We start from the raw sequence: 24,065 nt of genomic DNA on the forward strand, positions 1-24,065 counted from the left end.
TTTTGCCCTGGCAGGTTTGGCTCAGCAGTTAAGAGCATCGGCTGGTGGACCAAAGGGTCGCGGGTTCAATTCCCAGTCAAGGGCACATACCTGGGTTGCAGGTTCAATCCCTGCCACTGGTCTGGGTCGTGGAGGAGGCAACCAATTGATGTGTCTCTCTCACATTGATGTTTTCTCTTTCTCTCTAAAAATCCATAGGAAAATATCCTTGGGTGAAGATTAACAAAAAAAATAAAAAATGAAAAAACTTTGCTATTCTGCTGTTTGCACCTGTACTGCTCTGCCAAATACTTCCAGTGCCAACCAGGTCCAGGCACATCAGACAAGTGAATCCATGCACAAAGCACAAAGAAGCCAAGGTCTGACCTGACATCAAAAAAGATAGGCGTGACCAAAGCATGGCAAGGATGAAGGAAGGTCCCTGCCCTGAACTGTCTTCCCCAGATCTCCCCATGGCTAGACCCTACTCATCACTTCAGTCCCAGCTCAGGACACCTCCTCAGACATCTTCACCCACCCTCCTCTATGACTCCTTCTCCCACTCACTCTGCCCCAGTACAATCTTTTCTTCACAGTATTTATAGTCATCTGAAATTAGCTGACATGTTTTTGTTTTCATGAACTAGAGCAGTACTTCTCAAACTTAATGTGCATACTAACCACATGGGAATCTTGTTCAAATCCAGCCTGCAGTGAGGACTGAGAGTCTATACTTCTAACAAACGCCATGGGTCTGCAGACCACACCCTGAGAAGCAAGGTTCCAAAAAGTATAGGCTCAATGAGGGTAGAGTTATCTTTGCCTAAAGCCCCAATGCCTGTTATGTAGAAGACACTCAAAAACATTTGTTGAGCCTTTCCCTGTCTGGTTCAGTGGTTAGAGCATTGGTCCCAGGACCGAAGGGTCTCAGGTTCAATTCCCAGTCAGGGAGGGCTGCATGCGGGAGGCAACCAATCAAATCAATGTGTCTCTCTTGCATCAATGTTTCTCTCTCTTTCTTTCTCTCTCCACCTCCCTCCTTTCCACTCTCTCTAAAAAAGAAACATCAGTGGAAAATATATCCTCAGGATTAGCAAAAAAATAAAATAAAATACAGTGATACCTCGGTTCTCGAACGCCTCGGATTTCGACCAAATCGGTATTCGACCAGGAGATTCGAGAAACTTTTGTCTTGGAATCCGAACAAATATTTGGAACTCGAACTTCCGAGATGAGCCGAGTTGAGCCGAATGGCGTTCATTCGGCCCAGCGCGCCTTGCTTGCGGCATCAGTGTGAGTGCAGAGAGAGTGTCACCTTTGTGGAGAGAGTCACGCTTTGTGGAGAGAGTCACGCTTTACACTGAATTTAACCCTTAGACATACTGTACACTTTTATTTCTTGTTGAGACTTATGTTTTTCTACATATTATATACAAATTAGGCCAGTAAATAGGCATTTTCTGGGGCTTGGAACGAATTAATCCAGTTTCCATTATTTCCTATTGGTTTCATTGCTTCGGTTCTCGAACAATTTGGTTCTCGACCGTCCTCCTGGAACGAATTATGTTCGAGAACCGAGGTATCACTGTAAAATAAAACGTATATGTTGAATGAACAGAAGAAACTGCAGCTCAGGTTAGGATAGAATCTCCTGAAATCTTTGTAAGCATGATGAAATTGTTTGAGAATAGTTAAAGCAAGAACTGCTTGGAGTCTGATTTGGTTTGTTTACCTGCCTAACACACATCTTTTCCGGCATTTAGGATGCCAAGGAACTCAAAAATAGTAAGTAATCACACTGGATCCCCAAAGGAAATGCAAATTCACTCTGGACAATTCCTCACTGATGAGTAAATGATTAAAGCTTTCATTCTGAAACCTTTGCAGGACATGTTTTAAAAAACTATTTTAGAAATATAATAAAGGAGATGCCTCCTCCTTCCTGAGATTACACACCAGACTGACATCACCTGACTCACTGGAACTGGGGTAACAGGTAACACGGTACAATGGCTAGGCACCTTGTGTACTGAGTCACGATAAACCTCCACAATGGTATCTCCAGAGTGAACCAGCAGGATGATTCCAACAGCCCAAAAAAGGCCCTAGACATGCACCAGAATCCCTGGTGCCAAAAGTAGTAAAAGGATGGTCCCTGATAATTTAAGGTGTACTGTGTCACAGGAATTATACACACTGCCACACAATCAGACCAGATCACACATATCAACCCCACTCAACACCTGGACGGTCAGAGACAGGCTTGGGGAGCCAGGGACACAGCTGGACCATGAAGACACCGAGAGAGAAACCATGGAATTCCTTCTGAACAATCTAGGAATGCTGCAGCTCCACAAGGATGGGCTCCCAGGTACAGATTAGGATGCACAAAGCCCTCCCCACTGGCCCTGACAAACCTGTTTTACTTAGAAACTCCTAATACCTTGCCTGTTTTGCTTTCTTGTCTTTGGTACTGGATGTCCCACACAAATGTACACTATTACCCATGATTCTTCACCTAAACTTTTTTAATGATTCGCATAGGTGTGACTCCTCTACATTCGTTAAACAATTGAAAGAGAAAAAATAAGCCCCATACCACAGACTGAGAACTCTCTAGCATCAGAAAAGTAATATTATTCTCTCTACAATCGGGTTCATATATTTTTCTTCTTTTTTTAATACTTTACAAGGTAAGCTGAAAAAATTAAAGGTATAGAAAACAACTGTCATCTATTTTTGCTCCTATATTCCTAGTTACTTTTAAAATGTATTTCAAGCTTTTAATTAGATTATGCAGGCAGTTTAAAATATTTAAACACATTTACATTAGTAAAAGACAAAACTATGTAGGTACTGCTTTCTGGTCATTCAAATATTAAGCACCTACTATTTATCAGGTGTATTTTAGGGGATGAATGGAGACACAGGGGTGAACAAGACAAACAAGTAAGTTCCTGCTGTCATGTGGTTCACATCATAGGAGCAGGAGAGAAGCAAACATATAAGTATATAAAGAGGAATTTTAGATACTGAAAAAGGCTAAGAAGATAAAATAGAGGGTCCAAGAGAGCAGGGGGCAGTATACTTTAGATAAAATCAAGGAAGGACAAATAAAAAAGTGAGTTAAAAGCTGAGATATGGCTGGGTGCAGTATCGCCCAAAGCAGGTTCTGTACCAACTTTTGCAGACGTTATTAACAAGTATTAGACACATAAAGAGGTCCCTGAGCAGATGACCTCACAGAGCTTAAACAGAGTCAAACAAGTTTCTTTCTTGTTGGACATCTCACAGTCTCTCTCACTTGATAATGTTAGTTATAAATCTTTAGAAAGGACTACATAAAATGCAGTCCTAATCAAACTTCTTTGACTATAAAACCCTTTCGCCTCAAAGCTCTTACAGATTATATTTCATGGGAAACACTGAGCTAGTCGATGGTTTCCAGCCCTGGCTTTACACTAGCCATTACAAGCGGATCTTTCACAAACACCAACGCCCAGGCCTCACCCCAGACCAATGAACTCACACTCTCAGAGGGTAGAACCCACCCATTAGTATTTTATTTTAAAGCTCCCGGGGTGATTCTAATGTACAGGCAGGACTGAAAACCATTAAGCTACAGCACAGGATGCATGCAATAAAAAACCAAGTGGGAAATAAGAATAGAAAGGGTTCACTGGGGTCAGACTGTGGAAGGTCTTGAATGCCACGCTAAAGAGCTTGAACTTTATTTGGAAGGCAGCAAGGACCTATCAAGGACGATTCCTAGGAAAGCTATGACAAATACCAGACAGGAGGTTAAGACACTCCAGTGCATTTCTGCCCTCCACTGCCCTTTCTTGCCACTGATTATATTTGAGTGGCTGTGGAAGGACAGAAGAGATTTATAACCACAAAACATACCACAAGAGGAAAGATGGAGGATAAAAGATAATTTCAGAATAGAAACAATATGAATTCCCTAACACCACAAACTTAGAAAATTCAACAAGATCTTTCCGATATCAGCTCATCCATTCACTCCTACCGTAAGCTAGCAGCTATGGTAGAAACAGCAGTGAATGCCCAGTTGATCTGGGTCCTTGAAGTGTTTATAATCTAGTGCAGCAGAAGAGCAAATGGAAATAAGCACAGTTACACACACCATGTGGTTCCTAGGTGGCACACAGAGGAGCCCTAGACATGCAAACTTGAGGATGGCAGAAACCCCTTCTAGCCGAAGTCATTACAGTGGCTTTGGGGAGAGAGGAGCATGTAATCCATAGCAATTCCAGTTTTCAACAGTTGTCTGCAATACTGTCAGGCACAATATTACAGTCTGAGAAAAGAGTAGGTGAACAAGAAAGATTTATAGAGCTCATAATCTAGCACAGGAGACAGACATTTAAATAAAATGTAGGGTATTTTTAAATGCTTAACAGGGGACTCTGCTTCCCTGAGTAGCTGAAGGTGAAGTGAGTCTGCTAGACAAAGAAGAGAAGGGTAGGGAAAAGGGCAAAAATACCCCAAACAGTGAGGGACACTCTTATTGGAAAACGGGCCAAGTGACAGAGAACAAGTAGTATAAAATGAGACTGAAAAAGCAGATCCAGAAGTGTACCAGGGTTATCTCCACGTAGATTAGCCCAGCACGATGCATGACGAAAGTTATCTTAAATATGGTGTCTAAGTGTGCCTGTCATCATCATCGTAGTCATCATCACCATTATCCTAAAATTCATGGAGACCTCCTTAAACTCAGAGCAATTTTAAGAGTATTACTTCTGTCCCCATTTTACAGATCAAGCCAAGGAAGAGTCAAGTGTTAGGTAATTCACCATGATCAGACAGCTGGAGAGAAGTAAATGAATTCAGGAGTAACTGGAAGTAGATTTCAAGAGGCCAGATGATGACCTGGGTATGTCTGAAGAGTGAGAGCAAAAGACAATCATTACCTGCCGCCTCTGGATTTCTGGGTTGGGAAATTGGGTGGATGCTGCTAGCATTTCCTGAGATAGAGATCACTGCAGGCTTGTGGAGGAGGGTGTCTTTTTAGGACATGCTGAGTTTAAGTACCAATAAATTCTCAGTTACATATAATGGTCTCAGAGGAGACATCTAGGCTACAGAAAAATATAGTGACTCATCTACTTAGCAGCATGAACAAGATCACCTATGTAAAGGGTAAAAGGAGCAGAGAAGAGCATAGATGCATGCTGGGAATATTGACTGGATTTCCAGGAGTAGAGAGGGCTACTAAATAATAACCCAATGTGAACAGATAGAGAAGTGTACCCTGAGCTCCTTAAGCCCAGAGAAGGGAGCAGAGAGGGCAAAGGCTTCAGATGCAGCAGTCCAGGCATAACAAGAGTTTGGTGGAGTGATGGTGAGGGCGAGGAAAAGACACGCTACACAGGGAGAATCAGCAGCAACAATGAAAGTAAGAAATCCATGATTCCAATGTGTAAAGCCTGGATAGGAAGTCACAAGGCTGGTTTCAAGGTTTGTTTTGGGGGACAGTTATGGAAAGGCAAGGGAAAAATACAGACTAAAGTGATAAAACAATTTGGAAAGCACACCAGATATTGTGAATGATGCAACTGTGGAGTCAATTCCCAGACCAACTCTAATTACTAACCAAGCTGAACCATGACTCTAAACAAACCCCTAAGTGATTTGGGGCTCCATTTCTATAACCCTGAAATGGGAAGAATAATAGCTGCCCCATATCTGGTTGGCAGAAATATTTATGAGGGTAGACTTATGAATAAAATCCCTTAAGGTAAATAGTTCTGTTCTAAGACAGAACTGAGATTAGACAGTGCTACCGACGGAGTAGCTGTGTTGTTAGGTATCGATTCAAGCTTAGGACTCTTCCTGTCTCTCAATTTAAAAACGTCCCTCACTGGGGTGGGGTAGCAGGTTCAGTGGCACAACAGAGGATGGTAGGATAGTGCCCCCAGACTGATTGGAAAGAGAAATGAGGTCATAGGCCCGGTCCCAGAAAATTTGCTATTTCTCCATTTTCTGGAACTATGACCCAGAAAAGACATTCTCAGTATTTATGTTTTGCTACTGGCAAAGGATCTCTCTCTTCCTCTTTTCTTGGTAAACAGATACTTGCCCTGGATGCAGTAAATTTTATATATAGTAGTAAAAAGTAAAGAATAGAAGGCTGGAGGGAGAGGAAGAGAGGTGGAGGGAAGTCAGGCTTAATTTCAAAGCTTCTTGCAATTTAAGACTACAGAATAACAGTTTTATGAGACTTATAGAAATATGTGCTTTCCATTAAATAGATGGCAAAATGAAAAACAAAAATTCTTTCTAAGGCAAGATATTTAGAATTCAGAAGTACGCAAAAGAATTTAAATGGGTTTTGCATTAACCTAAAGCAAACTGCAGGGTCTCTTACTGAGTCCTACTTGTGGAATCTGTGCCAACTGCCTTGACTTAACTTACTATTTTGCACATGTCCCCACCACTTTGAACTGAATCTTACCTTTAACCTGTCTTTGAACATACCTTTTATTTTTTGGGTTACATTTCCTTTTCTTTTATGAACTTCAATTTCAGTCTATTCCTAATTTATAAAAACACCCGTAATAAAACCTTTGGCCGTGTAAATATTCCATGGCAGTACTACTGAAAGTAGTCAATCCCCAAATTGTTATCTATTGGCAAGAAGATAATGGGCTTGTGCTGGAATTAAATCAACTTATATTTAGTTCAGTTAGGTGATTTTTTTAATTCTTTTGTTTTCGTTGTTTTTAAATGAAGACATTCTTGATGAAATACTGTGTTGATTTATAGTCTGGTACAAGCTCCTTATCATATTCCCCACTTTTAAAACATAGTTCAGAGACCTGCAGCAGTCCACAGACCACTCAGTAACACTGGTCTAAAGCAAAACTTTTAAATCATAAATTGTGTTCTTATTGCCTGGGACTTTAGAATAGGTGATAGGCATATTCCTAAGGGCAACAAGAGGCTTCAACACAGCCCTAATAAATGGTGTGGCCCATGATCCCATCTGCGTTACGCAGAGAAGCTAAGTGTTCAGTTATACTGCAGGGCAGCGATGGCCTAATGATCAGCTCTGCAGACACCCACACCAGGCCTTCCCACCGGTCATGTTGCCTGCTGGTCTGTTGCTGTGCTACAACAAAGAGAAGGGACTGCACAGTTATAAACAGTATTTTCTTATTCCCAAATGATAGGGTTAAAGAAGAACATGAAAAACGTTACAGCTTAAGAATGCCTGTGCGTCTCCCACAACAAAATATATTGCAAAATTGGAGTTTTGCTTGTTTTAAATTATGTTTAATAAATTTTCTGCAGAGAATGGGCTGAAAGAGAAACCAAATTAAAATAAAATGTACTACTTCATGATTCTTTTTGCTCATTTACCTAAAATATTGCTCAGGAATTAGACAGCAATAGGGGCAGGGTAGCCATTGAAGGACAAGAAGAAAGAAGACAGAATTTGAAAGTGCAAGTACCTATTAGAGTGGGGTCTCAGTGAGCAGAGGAGGGAGAGAGGAAAAGTGCCCCTCTCCTATGTAGCAATGTGCTAACCCATCAGCTGGAGCTCAGACAGGCTACCTAAAGCAAGGTACAGTGCCATTAAAATTACTTGAATTTACTGAACTATTGCAAAGATGCAACAAAGGTTATGCAGATTATACTATTAATCTTGACATCCTAATCGGGGGTCTCATTCAAGCTGCACATGGACTCCCATGTACTATATAAACTACACCATGGAAATAAGAAATGACATAGATATGAAAGAAATTTTGGAAATTTCTGGCTCCTTGCTACTCAAAATGTGGTCAGTGGACCAGCAGCATCAGCATCACCTGGGCATGAGAAATGGAGAATATCAGGCACCACTCCAGACCTGCAGAAATAGAATCTGATTTTAACATGATCCCCAGTGGCTTGTATGCACATTAAAGTTTGAGAACTAGAACTGCCCTAGTTCACTGGCTCTCAGCCCTGCTGCATTTTAGAATCACCCCTGGAGCTTTCAGAAAAATAGTGATGCTAACCTGGGACCTGGACACTAGCATTTTATGAAACATACTGATTTAGTCCTATCCCTTCGTTTAATGGATATGGATAAGGAACTGAGACTCAGAAAAGCTAAACGATTTACCAAGATTATAGGAAACTATTGGATGAATTAAGACTAGATCCTAAAAAATATTTAGGATTGTGCCCTGGCAGGTTTGGGTGAGCAGTTAGAGCATCAGACCAAAGAGTCTCAGGTTCGATTCCAGTCAAGGGCATGTACTTTGGCTGCAGTTTGTTCCCTAGCCCTGGTTGGGGTCGTGTGGTAGGCAACCGTGTGATAAGTCTCTCTCACATCGATGCTTCTTTCTCCCCCCCTTCCCCCACCGCGAAGATAAATAGAAAAATGTCCTCAGGTGAGGATTAAAAAAAAAAGGTAGCCCTGGCCGGTTTGGCTCAGCGGTTGGAGCTTCAGCCCGCGGTACGGAGAGACCCGGGTTCGGTTCCCGCTAAGGGCACGTGCCTCGGTTGCAGTTTGTCCCCGGCCCTGGTCGGTCGTGCGGGTGGCAGCCACTCGATGTGTCCCTTCACATCGATGTTTCTCTCTCTCTCTCTCTTCCTCTCTCTCCCTCCCGCTCTGTCTGAACAAAAAATGGAAAAATGTCCTTGGGTGAGGATAAAAAAAAAAAAAAAGGTAGAATTGTGTTGCCCATAAAAAATGTTACCAATAAATCAAAATTAATTTTAAAGATCTAAAGTTTCATTTTACTATACATTGTGCAGTACATTTCTACTGTTAAAAAAAGTAAAAGCAAATTCATGTTTATTTTATGTACTACCCTTTGAACTTTGACATGTATTTTTCCTTGGGGGTAAGGGGCATAATTCTCCATCTGCTACAGCACAACTGGTAGAGACAGGGTCAAGCCTCATCCTTTGGCCTCTGCCTAGGTCAGCAGTTAGGTCAGAGTAGTAGGACCATGGGTATTTTTTTTTAAATTTCTTTTGCTTTCTAAAATTTCTTTAATGTGAATATATTACATTTTTAGCAAAAAAAAAAAAGCACTTCAAAACTACCTTTTCCAAAAATCTCAATTTAACTTAGATTGCAAAGTCCAAAACACAAGGACAATCACTGTATTCTGATTATAAAAGTTTCAAAGCAGAAAATTGATATTTAGCACACCTAAGAGGAGAAACTTATGCCACAACTGTTGACCCTTTTGGTGGTTGATGATTATGTCATTACATTTAAATTGCCCATAAATTAGCACTAGATACATGGGCATGTGGTGGGAGGTGTGGGTGGAGTGAAGGAAATTAAAAGCTGCGGTCGTACTTGAAAAAAATACCCCATAAAGCAACGTATGTTTCTGACAGTTGAAACAGACTGCATGACAGACAGCAAAACCACATTTCTGCATTTTTTTTTTTTTTTGGAATGGATCTGTGGCTTCATGCCACCAAGCAATATTTTGGTTTACCAAAATGTACTCTTATGGCCTTTTTAATTTCATGTTTACTTAACTTTCCTTACTATCACTGCTGTTCTCACTCAATTACAGCAGCTTAAGACTAGCATCTAAAGGAGGGAAAGTTTCAAATACAGTTTAGAATGCCTCACACTAGGAAAAAAGGAAGAAAATTAACCACACACACATAATTCACAATAACTAAAGCACCTATTGTTATTTCAGTATTTAGCTCATATGTAATAAACAATGAAAAAAATTATTTCTTTCAAAATATAGCAGTCATTTCTCAAGAAAAATATAAACTCAGCCTCATGTTTACATGAAATTTCTCAACACAGAAAGGATAAGGAATCACTGACCTATCCACAACTCTTGGCCAAATAATATAAAAATTAAAAGGAAACAAGAAAAGAATGAACTGGAGCAAGGAGTCTGCATAGCTGATGAATAATTTAGAGCATTGTATGTCCATTTTCAATGTAAAAAAAAAAGTGGGGGAAAAAAAGATAATTTGCAAACTCTCACTATTATATCTATATAAAGATAATGGCAGTAAACAAGCAAAATGAAGAGAAACACTCTCTCATACACTGACACAAACACCGTCCTTAAATTTCTAAGTTCCTAAAACCACTCCCACAAAGGACTGAATCCTAGAGGTTCTTGGCAGGAATAGATTTGCCAGGAGCTGAAGGGAAGGTGAAGACATGAATGTAAAAGAAGCAACAAACTCACTTTCATTCCCTTCTCTTCCTCCTATCACTCCTTAGGCACCTCACCCCCCAGCATAATCAAAACCGAGTTTCTTTTTCTATTAATGCAGTGGTTCTCAACCTTCCTAATGCTGCGACGCTTTAATACAGTTCCTCATGTTGTATGTGAGTGTATCCGCATGTGGGCGTACCCGCCTGGAGACATAGAGGAGCGCTGTCTCGGTTCCTAAGACCATCAGAAATATGTGTTTTCTGATGGTCTTTGGCAACCCCTGTGAAAGGGTCGTTCGACCCCCAAAGAGGTAGCGACCCACAGGTTGAGAACCGCTGTATTAATGGTACTGTGATTCTGCCAGTCTGCAGAGGTCACTGTCTTAGGCCTTTTTCCTGTGCATTTATACACCATCCAATGAGCTGGCTGGGTCACTTGGGTTCCTCCTTTCAAGCTACATGTCACCTGCTCAACTTTGTCTCTCTCCAACATTTATTGAAAATTTGCTGTCAGGTCCCATACTAGCTGCTGAGAATGAAGATTCTTCCCTTCGCTCTCCTTCAATAGTCCATGTAGTAGAACTAACATTTAAGGCCTATTACACTGTAATGCACCCCAAACCTACCTTCTTAACCATTCTCTCCCTTATCACCCAACCAATCTGGAAATGTTAACCACAGCCAGAATATGCACAGCATTTTCCTTTCTCTGAGACTTACACTTCAAATCTTCCCCTTTCCTTTCTTCCTGCTTAAGTGACCCCCTGCTCTGAGATCCCACTAAAATGTCCCTATATCCTCTGTAACCATATCCTTACTTACTCCTGAGCCACAAGGACTTCCTCCTCTTCTGCCTGTATCAAAACAATATCACCACCACCCACTGCCTCATACTGTTCACACTGGTCCAAAAGCCATAGAAAAGACTGGAATCTCCATGGAGGCAAGTGTTCTAACCTCTCAAAGCACCCTGCATATAATATGAGGTCAAGTAGCATTAGTGGAATGAATAATAAAAAGCCATCATAGCCTTTGCCTTCCATCTGAGGTGTCCAGCACTACTCTCTCTTAACCAAGTCACTCTCTCAATGAAGGAAAACTACAACAACCTCAAGAGGATTAAGTTCTTTTTCAGGTTTAAGTCTTTAGGTTATAATCTTCTTAATCTTTGTAGGTCTAGTTCTACGTATTTTTCAGTTTGAGAAGCTGGATATTTTAATTTAGAAAGTTAATTTTTGGGGTACACCTCAAAAAAACAAACAAGCATGACAAAAGCATGCCCCCAAACTATAAAATAAAATATCAAAGAAAAAGTGGAATTTATAAACCTAACCTGGGAAGCTGGTATGAACACCATCTCACAGTCCAAATTCAACCAAGATTTCACCAATTATTTTTTTCTGTATGCATCCTAAACTGATGCAAAATATCCTAAGAGTTCTTGCTTGGATTATAAGGAAATCCTATCAGCTCTCCTTAAATCTGGTTAAAGCAGGTATAACTAAGGGCCCCCTTCTTAGTCCAGCCATATCAAGCATTTAGAAATGAGCCACAATGTTAAAAAGCAAGGTTTTTTACATACATGTACTATGCCTCTCATAGCACATGTGAGCCAGCCTCTTCTAAATCTCATGAATATAAGGAGGGGGCTTACAAGGAAGTAGAGCTGTCATCTCCACACACCCAGAGCTTATATAAAAGAAGAACTGCAATTTTGTAGGACACAATTTCTCCATTAAGAAGCCCAAACAAGCATTTTGTCTTCCCCAACTTAGCCAAAAAAATGTTCAAGTGAGTAACTGTGGAATTACTACCATGCTTTTTATTGGCCACTTTAGGTGAACTATAATATTTTTTGAGGTTAACCAAGGCAGACATACTTAGAAGTAATAAGCCACACTCCAAAACAGTTCTGTGTCCCCCGCAAAAAAAAATCAAAAGCCTTAAAAATAGTTACCCATATTCATAGCACAGCACAACAGAATATGCAGGGGGGAGAAAGTAAGCCCAAGTAAAACTGAGGTTCACTGATCAGTGCCCACATTCAAAAATAAATGAACCCACTTTCTACACTCACAGGATACTTAGCAAACCCAAAGTTCCATTTTGTTTGTTTATTACAATGTGATCAGCAGTACACAGAGACAAGCACATTTCACTATGACCTAACCATGAAGCTAAGTGAAAGAGCAGAAGGACTATTTTGCAGCAAGATCTGCCCTGATCCCTCAGCTGGGGCAGATGAGACCAAGGTGTCATGTTGAATTCTAAGGTGGCCCAAACTATCATATACATCTTTTTTTTTTTTTTATCCTTATCCGAGGACATTTTCGATATTTTGTTCAGATAGAGTGGGAGGGAGAGAGAGAGAGAGAAACATCAACGTGAAAGGGACACATAGAGTGGTTGCCACACACACGACCCAATCAGGGTCAGGGACAAACTGCAACGGAGGTACGTGCCCTTAGCGGGAACCGAACCTGGGTCTCTCTAGGCCAACACTCTAACCGCTGAGCCAAACCGGCCAGGGCTATCATATACATCTTTCCTGGACACCCATACTAACCAGACGGGTGTCCAGGAAATTGACTGAAATAAATGAGTGTTCAGCATGGACAAAAAGGTTAATTAAGGACAACACTTTGGAAAAACTGTTACCTAGAAAAGAACTAAGACTAATTCTGAGACCCTCAGTGGGTAACCAGGACAACTAAGCCTGACTTCAAGCAAGAAATTTCTGCTAGTACAATAGTTCCAATAAAAAAGTCTATTACCCTTCCTTCTTCAGGAAAAAGATGGTTATAGAACATCCCCATTCTGAATTTGAAATAAGAACCTATTACTATCAACTCTACTCTGCTCATCATCATGAGAAAGGGAAGAGAAAACCTAAAATGACAAGTTTAGTTTGACAGGTTCTCTCAAAATGACAAGAGAAGCCAAACAAAACTGATTCTTGTTCTCTACCCATTAGATGCCAGCAACACCTCTAAGTTGTGACAACCAGAAATATCTGCAGACAGTGCCAAATGCCCTTGGGAGAAAGCAACTGCCTTGGTTTGAGACCACTGTTCTAAATAAATAGTTCTCAAACTCCTCTGTTTGGGTCCTGGTCTCTTCGCTGGATCAGTGAGTGCTAAGGACTCCACCTCACAGAAAAAGGCACACAATTTTACATGTGAGTTCGGAACTATGTGGATCCTTTAAAACCTGGCCAATGACCTCCATTCCCAAATTCTCCCCCCAGGTGGGCATTCAATGGTTTTCCAGTTCTCTGGACATTCCATGTGGTTATAAAAGGCACTGTGCCTGTGTTAGAAATTTCATGATAAAAAGTACAAAAATCTACAGGCTTGTGGCCGGCCATCAATCAGGCCATGAGCCAGCAGTAGAATCTGCAATAAAGTGAACCAATTGGTTCACTAACCCAGTGTACGTGTTCAGCAAAAAATAAAAAATAAAAACAAAAAAATAGTTTCCCCCAGCCTGGAATAACTAACCAATTCATGGCCGTGTGTGTGACTCTGCAGCTCTGGAGCCCTGACTGAAAATACTGCCCTGATATTTCCACTCAACAGTTACACTAGTAAAAAGTCCTGAAGCAAAAAATAAAGGAAATGTTTTATAAATTAAAAACTAAATCTGAAGACAAAACCAATTCCACGTATTAAAAAACAACAGCAGCGTTCCTTCCGCTTGCACGGCTGGTGAAGCAGAGCCAGAGCAGGACTGCCCGCGCGGCCTGGGGTCCGCAGCTAGGGACAGAAAGCCACTTTAGTTTCTGAGAGGACTGCTCCCCCACTATGCCACACTTCTCAAAAAGGACTAGCACCCTCTCTCTCCCCTTTCATAAGAAAGGACTAGCAGCAAAGAACGTGATTTGAGAATTCAAAAAGCATTTTATAATACAAGCATATACCTAAAGGAGACCCACTTTATTTGTAACATTTAAGCTCTGTGTACAAAACACAGCAGACTAACAAGATACATTTAAAAAAACTATTAAAATGTTCACTTAGGAGGCAGGTACTGCCAATGGTTCGTAACATGGGCTCTGAAGCCAGATCACCTGGGTACGAATCCCCACGCTGCACCTCACTTGCCGTAAAGCCCTGGACAAATGTCTTAGCTTCTCTTCACCTTAGTTTCCATACATAATAGGAAAAACCAAATCCCCTCCTCAAAGGGTTATGAATTAAACACATTAATATAACTGAGGCACTTAAGGCATTATCTGATATCTAACATTTATGCTCAATAAATGTTAACTATTATTATCATTAAAATTCACCAAAGATACACACATGGAAAATCTGTTAACTACATGTAGTCGCCAATATGCTCAACCTAGAGAAGGACATGTAAGATGTTGCCACACCTGTGAAAGAAGATGGCACATGGTTCTATATAAAACACTACCAAGGCAGTATTAGGACTATTTTTCACCCTAACTGCTCAAAGTAAGGTTCTTCATATGAATATATTAGCATTTCCTCATAAAGAAAATTGGTTATAAACCTTAACTTACTGAACTGGCATGCCTCTAGTGTCAAGCAATGAAACTAGGAACAGAGCTTTAGCTAACATTGGTCATTTTTAAATCATATGATGTAAGAGCTAAAAAAATACCCTACATAGAAATCATCATCTGGACATACCTTCAATCCTAAATTTTAAAAATGCCCAATTGCCAGCTTAAGGACCTGTGGCGGAACTGAGATAAGAACTCCTAACCAGCCCTGGCCGGTTTGCTCAGCGGTTAGAGCGTCGGCCTGCGGTACAGAGAGACCCGGGTTCGGTGTCCGCTAAGGGCACATACCTCGGTTGCAGTTTGTCCCTGGCCCTGGTTGGTCGTGCGGGTGGCAGCCACTCGATGTGTCTCTTCAGGTCGATGTTTCTCTCTCTCTCTCTTCCTCCTGTTCTGTCTGAACAAAAAAATGGAAAAATGTCCTCGGGTGAGGATAAAAAAAAAAATTAAAAAAAAAAAATACCTCTTAACCATGGATGGCCTTCCAAAGCCTTTTTTGCTCATCATACAGCTGAAGAGCTCAGGAAAAAAGCTTATTCATAGGTGGTTGACACTCAAGTGTAGAGTTCTATAGCACTGATTAATTCAATTGCTCTACCAAACATTGTTTCAGGTGCTAGTAAGAAAACATATTCTTCCCTTTAGAAATGTATGCTTTAGTGAAGAAATCTGATCTCTACTATGTCCTTGACTCATCAGCTCAAAAATGGTCAAAACTAAATATTCCCCCTTTTTTTACTTAATTAAGATTAATTTACTATAAACCAAGTTGAAAAATCCAAACCATCCCTAAGTGAAGGATCCTGGTGGGACAATGCAAGAAACCTCAGAACTTAAGACAGCAAGCTCATTATATGCCAGTTTACAGACATGCTTTTTTACCCCAAGCATCATCAGATAAACCTTAGCTAGAGAAACTGACATATACACCAGATTCTGGAAGGGTAACTAATACCGAAAGCTAATCAAACTACAACAGGTAACAAACTACTACATATCCCCTTCAACACTTTGGGAGAAAATTACTAGATTACATTATAATTCATATAGTTTCAGAAGTTCTATAATTAAATTTTCTAATATATGCCAAAAAAAAGGCATAAAAACTGATCACTTTAAAGCACCAATCGCCCCTGGCTGCTTTGGCTCAGCGGTTAGAGTGTTGGCCTGCGGACCAAAGAGTCCCGGGTTCGATTCCGATCAAGGGCACGTACCTCGGTTGCAGTTCATCCCCGGCCCCAGTTGGCGTTGTTTGGGAGACAACCAATTGATGTGTCTCTCTCACATCAATGTCTCTCTCTTTCTCTCCCCCGCCCCCATCTGAAAATAAATATAAAAATATCCTCGGGTGAGACTTAAAAAAATAAATAAATAAATAAATTAAAGAACTGGTGTTATAAGTGTTTTTTATTACATGTTTTACAATAACTGCTCTAGTTCTGCATCAACATTACTTTAGCCAGAATGCTGGCTCTGAGAGAATCAATGAATTCTAAACATCTACTAATTAACTATGGGACTTTGTCATTAACATCTGAGTCATTTTATTTGTCCACATGAAGGGGGAAAATGCTTTAGCAATATTATTATATGAATGAAAAAGTACCCAATAAAATATAAAGTGCCATAGATAGATAGATAGATAGATAGATAGATAGACAGACAGACAGACAGATAGAGATATGTACAAATATACAGGGTAAAGCAAAAGTAGGTTGTTCGTATGAAAAATAATACAATAAATAAATATATAATACAAGAATAAAATCTGGTTTGTGTACTTACAACTGTAAGCCTACTTTTGCCCCACCCTGTATAAATAAAATATAAAGTACTATATATATAATATAGATAGATTATTTTAGATAGATAGATAGATAATCCATTCTACTCATAGCATTATTAGGTTAATTTTGGACTTAAGAAATAACACCTCTAAAAATAACTGTTAAAAGGGACTTTCTGAGACTAAAAAGAAGTAATAGAAGTCTCAATTTCTGTTCACTAGACCATCGAAAATAAACTAAAACCACACAGTCATCTTAGACTGAAGGAGCCATAAGAGATCTTGGTCTTCACTTATACTCTAATTTTAAGTTGAGAAAAGTAGTCCTGAGAAGTTAAGATACTCAACAAATATTACCCAGTTGGTTATTGGCAAATTCAGAACAAGAATCTGAATGTCCTAATGCAATCAAGTATTGGGGGGGGGGGGAGAGACACAGTAGAGTATTCCAAACACAGCATTTGTAATATAGCAGAAAAATCTATCATACCAGTGATCTGAAACTGAATGAAACCTAGGACCTATTTTACTAGCTGGCTGATGTCAAGAAGTTATTTAATTCCTCTCTGTCTCAGCCTTCTCATATATAAAATGGAAATATAATAATATTATAATTTCATAAAGTTGTTGAGAATAAGTAAAATATTACCTGCACAATAAACTCTCTAAAATCATTTTCTGTTATAATTATTATTCACTCAACAACTATCCCATCTTTAGTATCCCATCTTCACTAATAAAAAACACAGATATCTTCAAAGTTCCTTGTCCTTTGAAAAGAACTAGAAGCTTGCATTTTTACTGATTTGGAGGGAAGTTAGCTGAACACACCACAGTGTAGTTAAGATCAGTATCTCCCCACACTCACTCAAACCACATGCACACTGACCTATTAATAGTACAAGAATTCTTCACATACACACTGACTAGTGATAGAGTGATTTTCAAACTGAATTTTAAATTCAGTTAGGAAGGATGCATGTTTGCATCTTCAAAAAGGCAGATTCCTCATGCTAAAATACATATATTCTACTTCAACTAACCCGGCTCTCTCCTTAAAAGCACACCACGTTGAGTTGCTTTTATTTTCCCTTTCTGCCTGGCATTTTTCCACAAACCCAACAAGCAGGCACCACAGACCTACCTAGGCTTGGAAGCTCTGTATTTTTTTACTTGCAACCTATATATAACCTTAAAATAATTAAATCACACATATTCTTGGCTAGCTCAATCTGAATGCAAGTATTCCCTCATTCACCAAATATTTCCTGAGCACCTACTGTGTGACAGGCACAGTTCTCAGCACCAGGGACACACACAGAGAACAATAAATAACCCTGTTCCCACAGAGCTTACATTCTTGTGGGAGAGGGGAGATTGGCAAGAAACAAGTTTATATCAAGTACAGTGTGTTTGCATAGTACACTTTAGGAATGCAGGAACAGCCAGTTTTATTAACCACTTTGCTAAGAGGAGATTTAGGCTCCATATTTTAAATTGCGGATCCTACCCTCCCTTTGGACAAGGCCCAGGCATCGAAGGGTAGAGGGAGGAAGACGGAGACTCTGTACTCACACACAAACACACAGATCAGATCTCTAACTAGAGATGATACCATTAACACCTCCTGGACTGCCAGTAGTATCCCTTGCTCCTCATGTTGCATAGAGTCAAGAACATCATAGAAACAAGCACACTATTTGCTGTTTCAAAACAGCATGGTCCGTAAAAGGAGACCTGGAAGGGAAGTCGAGAAACCTATTTCCTTTTCTGCCTGGAACTCTGGCTACAAGAGCTCGGGTCATTTGCAGACCTACGTACACCCTGGTCTCCTCGCCAGCATGCTGATCCTCCAATACTGTGACACTGGGCTAGTCTAAGCCCTTAAGCCTCAGTGTCATCTGTTCAAGAAGGCCAGTGGAATGACACTGCTTGGCAAACTGTCGGGTACTCCACTGACAGAAGCTATTTAAATAAATACATGGATCCAACCTTGCTACTTACTTTACAGGAACATCAGGAAGCTTAAGGAGAACATATAAAATGCCTTAAGCTCTCTGTAAAGAAAGAGTACTAGAGCTCATAATTTCTATGATTACTATTCTTTCAAGTTATATTTCTTTGCATTTTCAAATTCTTTAACCAAAATAATCCACAGACCTTCAGAAGCAGACTACATGGTCAGAAAATAAGAACAGAATCCTAATTAGAATAAGTGAAATAAGCTTGCTAAAAAAAATCAGAAAGTTAGTATCCATCCTCCGTCCCTCATCCTCTCAGGGCCCACGCTGCAGCAAGCATCAGGTCAGTGCAGGGCCTGAGGCATACCGTGACCAGCCAGGCTGTGGACGGAGCCCAAGTCCTGCGCCAGCACAGCGGCCATGCCCCTTTCCATGAAACACAGAAGCTCCCTTTACAATACAAACCGTAAAGTATTTGTGGGCAAAACCCTCAAAAATGATGACAAACTGACCCACTCACCAGAGGACAGAGTACCTAGGGAGTGTCAGGAAGTATTTCTCTTCTGCTTCTTTGACAATCCAGCTAAGTAAATCCACACCTTGACCTTAGTCCCCCTGGATAGAGTACAGGTTACACACTGCAGCTCTCTGAGGAAAGTTTTGGCTTGGTAGTAAAGAAATAGCAAGAGCTTGGCATAAACACTGGGTCAAGGCCAATGAAAACAGAGAGGGTATACAGAGTTGTGTTGATGAATGCCAGCTAAATCCCTCTTTACAGACATAAAACTACCATGAACAGCTGTTACTAAGTCAAAGTCAAAACAACTCCAATTTTTGCTTTTGACTCTAACTTCTGAGGCCCTTCCCCCTTAAAGTAGAGCAGTAATTTCAGGAACTGTTTGCCATGCACTTACTCCATACATGTCCTAAGCCTTGCAGACTGTTACCACCAGTGGAAAATACTCAGTTGCCCACACCTAATCATGCTGCCTGCTGCTTCTCTCCACAGCCGTGCTCGCCAAACTGATCACTCCTTTGCCACAAGACCACTGACTGTGCTACCATTGCTGAAATGCTAGAGCTTTCTAAGAGGAAGTGTGCGGAGGGATCAAGGAAAAGTACCTTCTAATATCACATCCTTTTCACTCACTCCATAGCCATCAAATATATTATTGCTGTACTAAAGTGATAAACCAGTCTAACCAGTCAAATCAAAATCAATAAAAATATTCTCATTAAAAACAAACACACATAACTCCTAAGTGCACATTTTAAACATTTAATTCCCACCTGCCTTTACCTATTCTATTGTGCAAGAAGATTTAAAAAAGGCTGCAACAGTACCTAAGACTCATCTTTTTTTTACAGATTTGTATTGATTTTTTGAGAGAGAGAGAGATAAAAACATCAATGTGAGAGAGAAACATGGATCGGCTGTCTCCTGCACGCCCCCAACTGGGGATCCAGCATGTGCATGTGCCCTGACTAGGAATCGAACCAGGACCTCTCAGTCCATCGGACGATGGTCAATCCACTGAGCCACACCACCTAAGCATACCTAAAACTCGCCTTATTCTCAGTCCATTAGTCCAACATAGCTTAAAGAAATATTATTTAGGATACAAAAACTATGACCAGAAAAACAAAAAATAAATAAACAACAGGGAATAAGGGGCAGTGAATATTCATTTGCTTGAATGCTGCAAAAAAAATCTTTTTTAACAGTAAAAGCAAAACATTTGCCTTCATTTAAGTTTGAGTTACGTGTGATTTCCTGCCTCTATGAACCTCTTTCTGAACTACAAAGAGGCCACAAAACATCACATTTTCCCCTCCCACTTTCCCCCCTCAAAAACCCACAAGATGGTGATTAACAAACAGCCCCTTGTCTTCAGGCACAGTTTTAGAAGCCACGAGAAAAAGATAAAAGTTAAATGGAAGAGTGAGAAATAGGTTGCCCAGGGAGGAAGCAAACCAAATCTTGATAAGCAAACAGCTCTTCACCCCATTTGTGGGAGACTCCAAGTCTAAGAAAGCAACCCCCGCCTTCTTACCCACTAAAACCAGTCTGGATGGGGCATCCAGGCCCGGCTTCCAGGCTCTCACTCTGTTTAGGCAGAGTTGCAGAGAATCCCCATCATCCCTGGAGTTCTGGGTGTGAGCCTAAAAGTTCAATGACTCAAGGACAAAGCCAAGGATTCTCCCAGTCTTCCAGAGGCTCTCCATTCCAAACATTAACTGAGGCTGAATCTCCAACCCAGTGCAGACCCATCTCTTAGGAGACAGCCTCCCAGGTAAATTCATCCTAAATCCTGAATCCACCACCTAATAACTATTATCATCTTATGTGGATCTGATCCTGTTTAATCATTCTTTGATTGGACATAATCCCTTTCTTAGAATCATTGTGAGACTTAAAGAATTTTGGCAATGTGCCCAGATCAGTGGTAAGCATGAGCCAGATATACAATAAACATTCACTTCCATTAAAAGGAAATTCCAATTCCACTCTACAATTACTGCCGCAGGTGAAGAAATACTTTCGGATATCCTACAAGAACTCAAGCAACAGAAAATTTTAAGAAGAAAAAAGTGGAATCCTATGCCATCCAGAAACACTCCTAATTGTGCACATACCCTGATAGGAGAAATTTCCTCCACCAGATCTGTGCACTGGTTCCCGCCCAAGGCTCTGTCACTTGGTATCAACTGTCCTAATGCTAGATTCTCTCACTGTTTTGTAAAAAACATAACTTAAAATCTACATATATCTAGATTTACTAAACAGAACTGAAGCTTCCCCATCCCCAAAATGTCCAAATCAGAGCAGCAGAGCAGCCAGGGGGGGGAAAAAAAGCCACACACACACCAATAACTTCCATATGGTTACTATTAATTGTGGAACACTATCAGAGTATGAATAACCTTAAATTTAAAAAGGTGGTTTTAAACCTTAATGAAACATAAATAATCCCCCATCACACACGTGCATGATCACCTAACTATACCTGGAGGTTTTTTTGCACAGTCATCAAAATTTCACTTATAATCTCCTCTTTGGGATTTTCCAGTTTTGTAGTGTCCACCCACTCACTGTTCAAACCCCTCTATATTATTTCCCAAAATTTATACAGCAAAAGAAAGTTCTCTCAGCAAATTTTTTTTGCTTTATTACTTTCAGATAGAACACCTGAGCTCTAATAGTTCACTTTCATTATTATACAAGAGTTTAATCATATCCATTTCTAAAAAACAGTTATTGTGTAAGAATACAAGACACATTTTTGCCTACATTCTCAAACACCTACTCCTCCAAATCTAATCATATGTAATCTAAGAACAAGAGATGTGCAAGAAATTAGTAATGCTCAAAGGAAAAGTTTTCTTATGGGAAATCTGGGCTAAACAGAACTTTAAACAAACTGGCTTCCATTGCAAGCACTGTCCCCAAATAAATTTACTGCATCCTAGAATCAAGTACACTCAAGGCTGCAATGTCATGCCAGTCATACATTACTTCAACCTCAATAAATCTCTTTCTACTCTCCAAATCTTTGGCTGCTTTCTAAAATAGTTCACGAAAAAGCACCAACCTAATTAACAACAGCTTCCTCTGCAACTGTGGCCTTGATTTCACTTATTTACACATTAACTGCAGCCTCCTTTTGGCCAATCCAGTCTATTCTCTTTACCATGCCGAGCCTTTTATCTGCCCTGGACAGCATTTTCTCCAGCAGATGAAGTAGATGCCGATTGATTTGCTGTCGAGCATGGTAAATTAATAGCAACAAATTGCTGAGGGCCCGACTCGCTGCTCCACCATGCTTCGGCAGTTTTGCTTTATTTGCTCCATGATGGGCAGCAGTCGGCCTCTTCAAGTCAATTTCTTCTTAACAACCTGCAATACTTTTCAATGGTGAAAATAGAGCTGTTCCTTGTAAGTCAGAAATCAATATCCTATTGCCCTTAGAAAATGCTAAACAAGCAGTATTGGCAATCCACTTGGTACTAGAGGGTATCAGATATAATGCAAATCCATACTGCTTCCCTCCTTGTAGTTATTACAGTTTGCTAAAAGGTTCCTAATGTCATTTATCATCATTTACCATCGACCAGAGAGGCTACGATTATGATATCCTATCAGTTGGCAAGGCCCTTTCATTTCTATTCAATTAATATTTTAGCAGCACTCAAATGGTTGCAGCCCAAATCTCATAATAAAATTTACATGGCTTAGAGTGAAACAGGAGTTTTCTTGCTCGGATTTTTAAAAAGGCAATTTTATGTATACACACATATCTATGCATACACACATGCATTTATGCACACACATATATAAAAATATGCAGTACTCACTTCTTTTAGGTTCTAAATGTTGCAGATTTCTCAAATGTTCTAATTTCTAAAATTCAAATACTAAGCTAATTTTTTCAGAAGCAAAGAGAGCTTCAGACTACAGAATATTAACTATGAGGAAGTCACGAGATGTTTTCAAAATGTGGTATTTTCATCCCTATGTACAGTTCCTAGAGGATGAATTCACCTACTATCTATTTTGCCTAATCTGTATCCAATATTCACTTTTTAAAGTTGTAACCACTGCTATCAGATTAAATCAGGGCAGTCTTCTTTAATTACAGCTTTACAGGTGAAAGTTGGGAACAAGCAGTGTTTAGCAACGTTATCAGCTGCATGCATCACCCTGTTCTGCCCACGGTCACTAACCCATTTAGAAGCCACACTGTATTTATAAAGAGAAACAATCAGCAAGAAAAGTAACGACTTAAACTATCTGTCAGCTACCCATCCAAAACAAAACACAAAAACTCCACACTGAGAAAAATCCTTACAGAATAAAGGCCAGTGTTTACTCATTTTTAAAAATTCTTTTATGAAGACATCACAATAAAACATGTGCCATTTCTAACCATGTTCCATTTGTCACCTTCACTTTCATGCTAGAACTTAAGACAGTGGCAAAGTATTAATTCACATTACAGCCTAGAACACTCCTAACTTTTCTGGGGTTTTTTCCAGCTTCATCTGCTCAGCTCTATAGATCCTACTAAAGATTACCAGAAATTAGAGTCATATTTATGCTCTCATTCCATGTCATGTCACCACGTTCCCCTTAAAAAAAAAAAAATTCAACTAATTCTACCAGACTAATGCTATTTACTCAGTTACCAAAATTTAAATTAATTATGTTCTCAAACATAATTGTTAAAAATTGGCAACATTATGCAGGCTTAATTAAGATTAAATCCAATTTACTAAATGTACTTTAATTGGTACTAATTACATTAGCTTTCATTTCAGAATGACAAATTCCCTATAGGTTCACTTTATAGTCCTCTATCAGAATCAACACAGGGTGACTGATGATGAGCATCATACAGAAAGGGGAGGGGCCATAGTATCAGACCCCAACCCTTTTGTCATCGCTCTGTGCTTTTATCCTTTTATCAATTTGCTAAGTCACACAGTCATGACTCCATCACAGCCATCATTTTCTGTTCCAATGAAAAATTTCTCTAAAAATAAATACTCTGTGGCTGGCAGCAGCCAAGAAGAACAGGAGCGTTAACCAAAAAAATACACAAAGGTTTCAAATATCAGGGCCACCAATTACTAGGG

At 39.9% G+C, this 24,065-nt stretch overlaps 1 protein-coding gene across 6 annotated transcripts in view; it reads right to left on the reverse strand.

Annotated features, from left to right (window-relative positions):
* Positions 1-24,065, reverse strand: part of LOC118630279 (transducin-like enhancer protein 4) — a 143,927-nt gene that overhangs the window by 114,206 nt on the left and 5,656 nt on the right. The window lies entirely within an intron of this gene.

This window comes from Molossus molossus, unplaced genomic scaffold (genome assembly GCF_014108415.1).
Source record: "Molossus molossus isolate mMolMol1 unplaced genomic scaffold, mMolMol1.p scaffold_m16_p_14, whole genome shotgun sequence".
Lineage (NCBI taxonomy): Eukaryota > Metazoa > Chordata > Mammalia > Chiroptera > Molossidae > Molossus > Molossus molossus.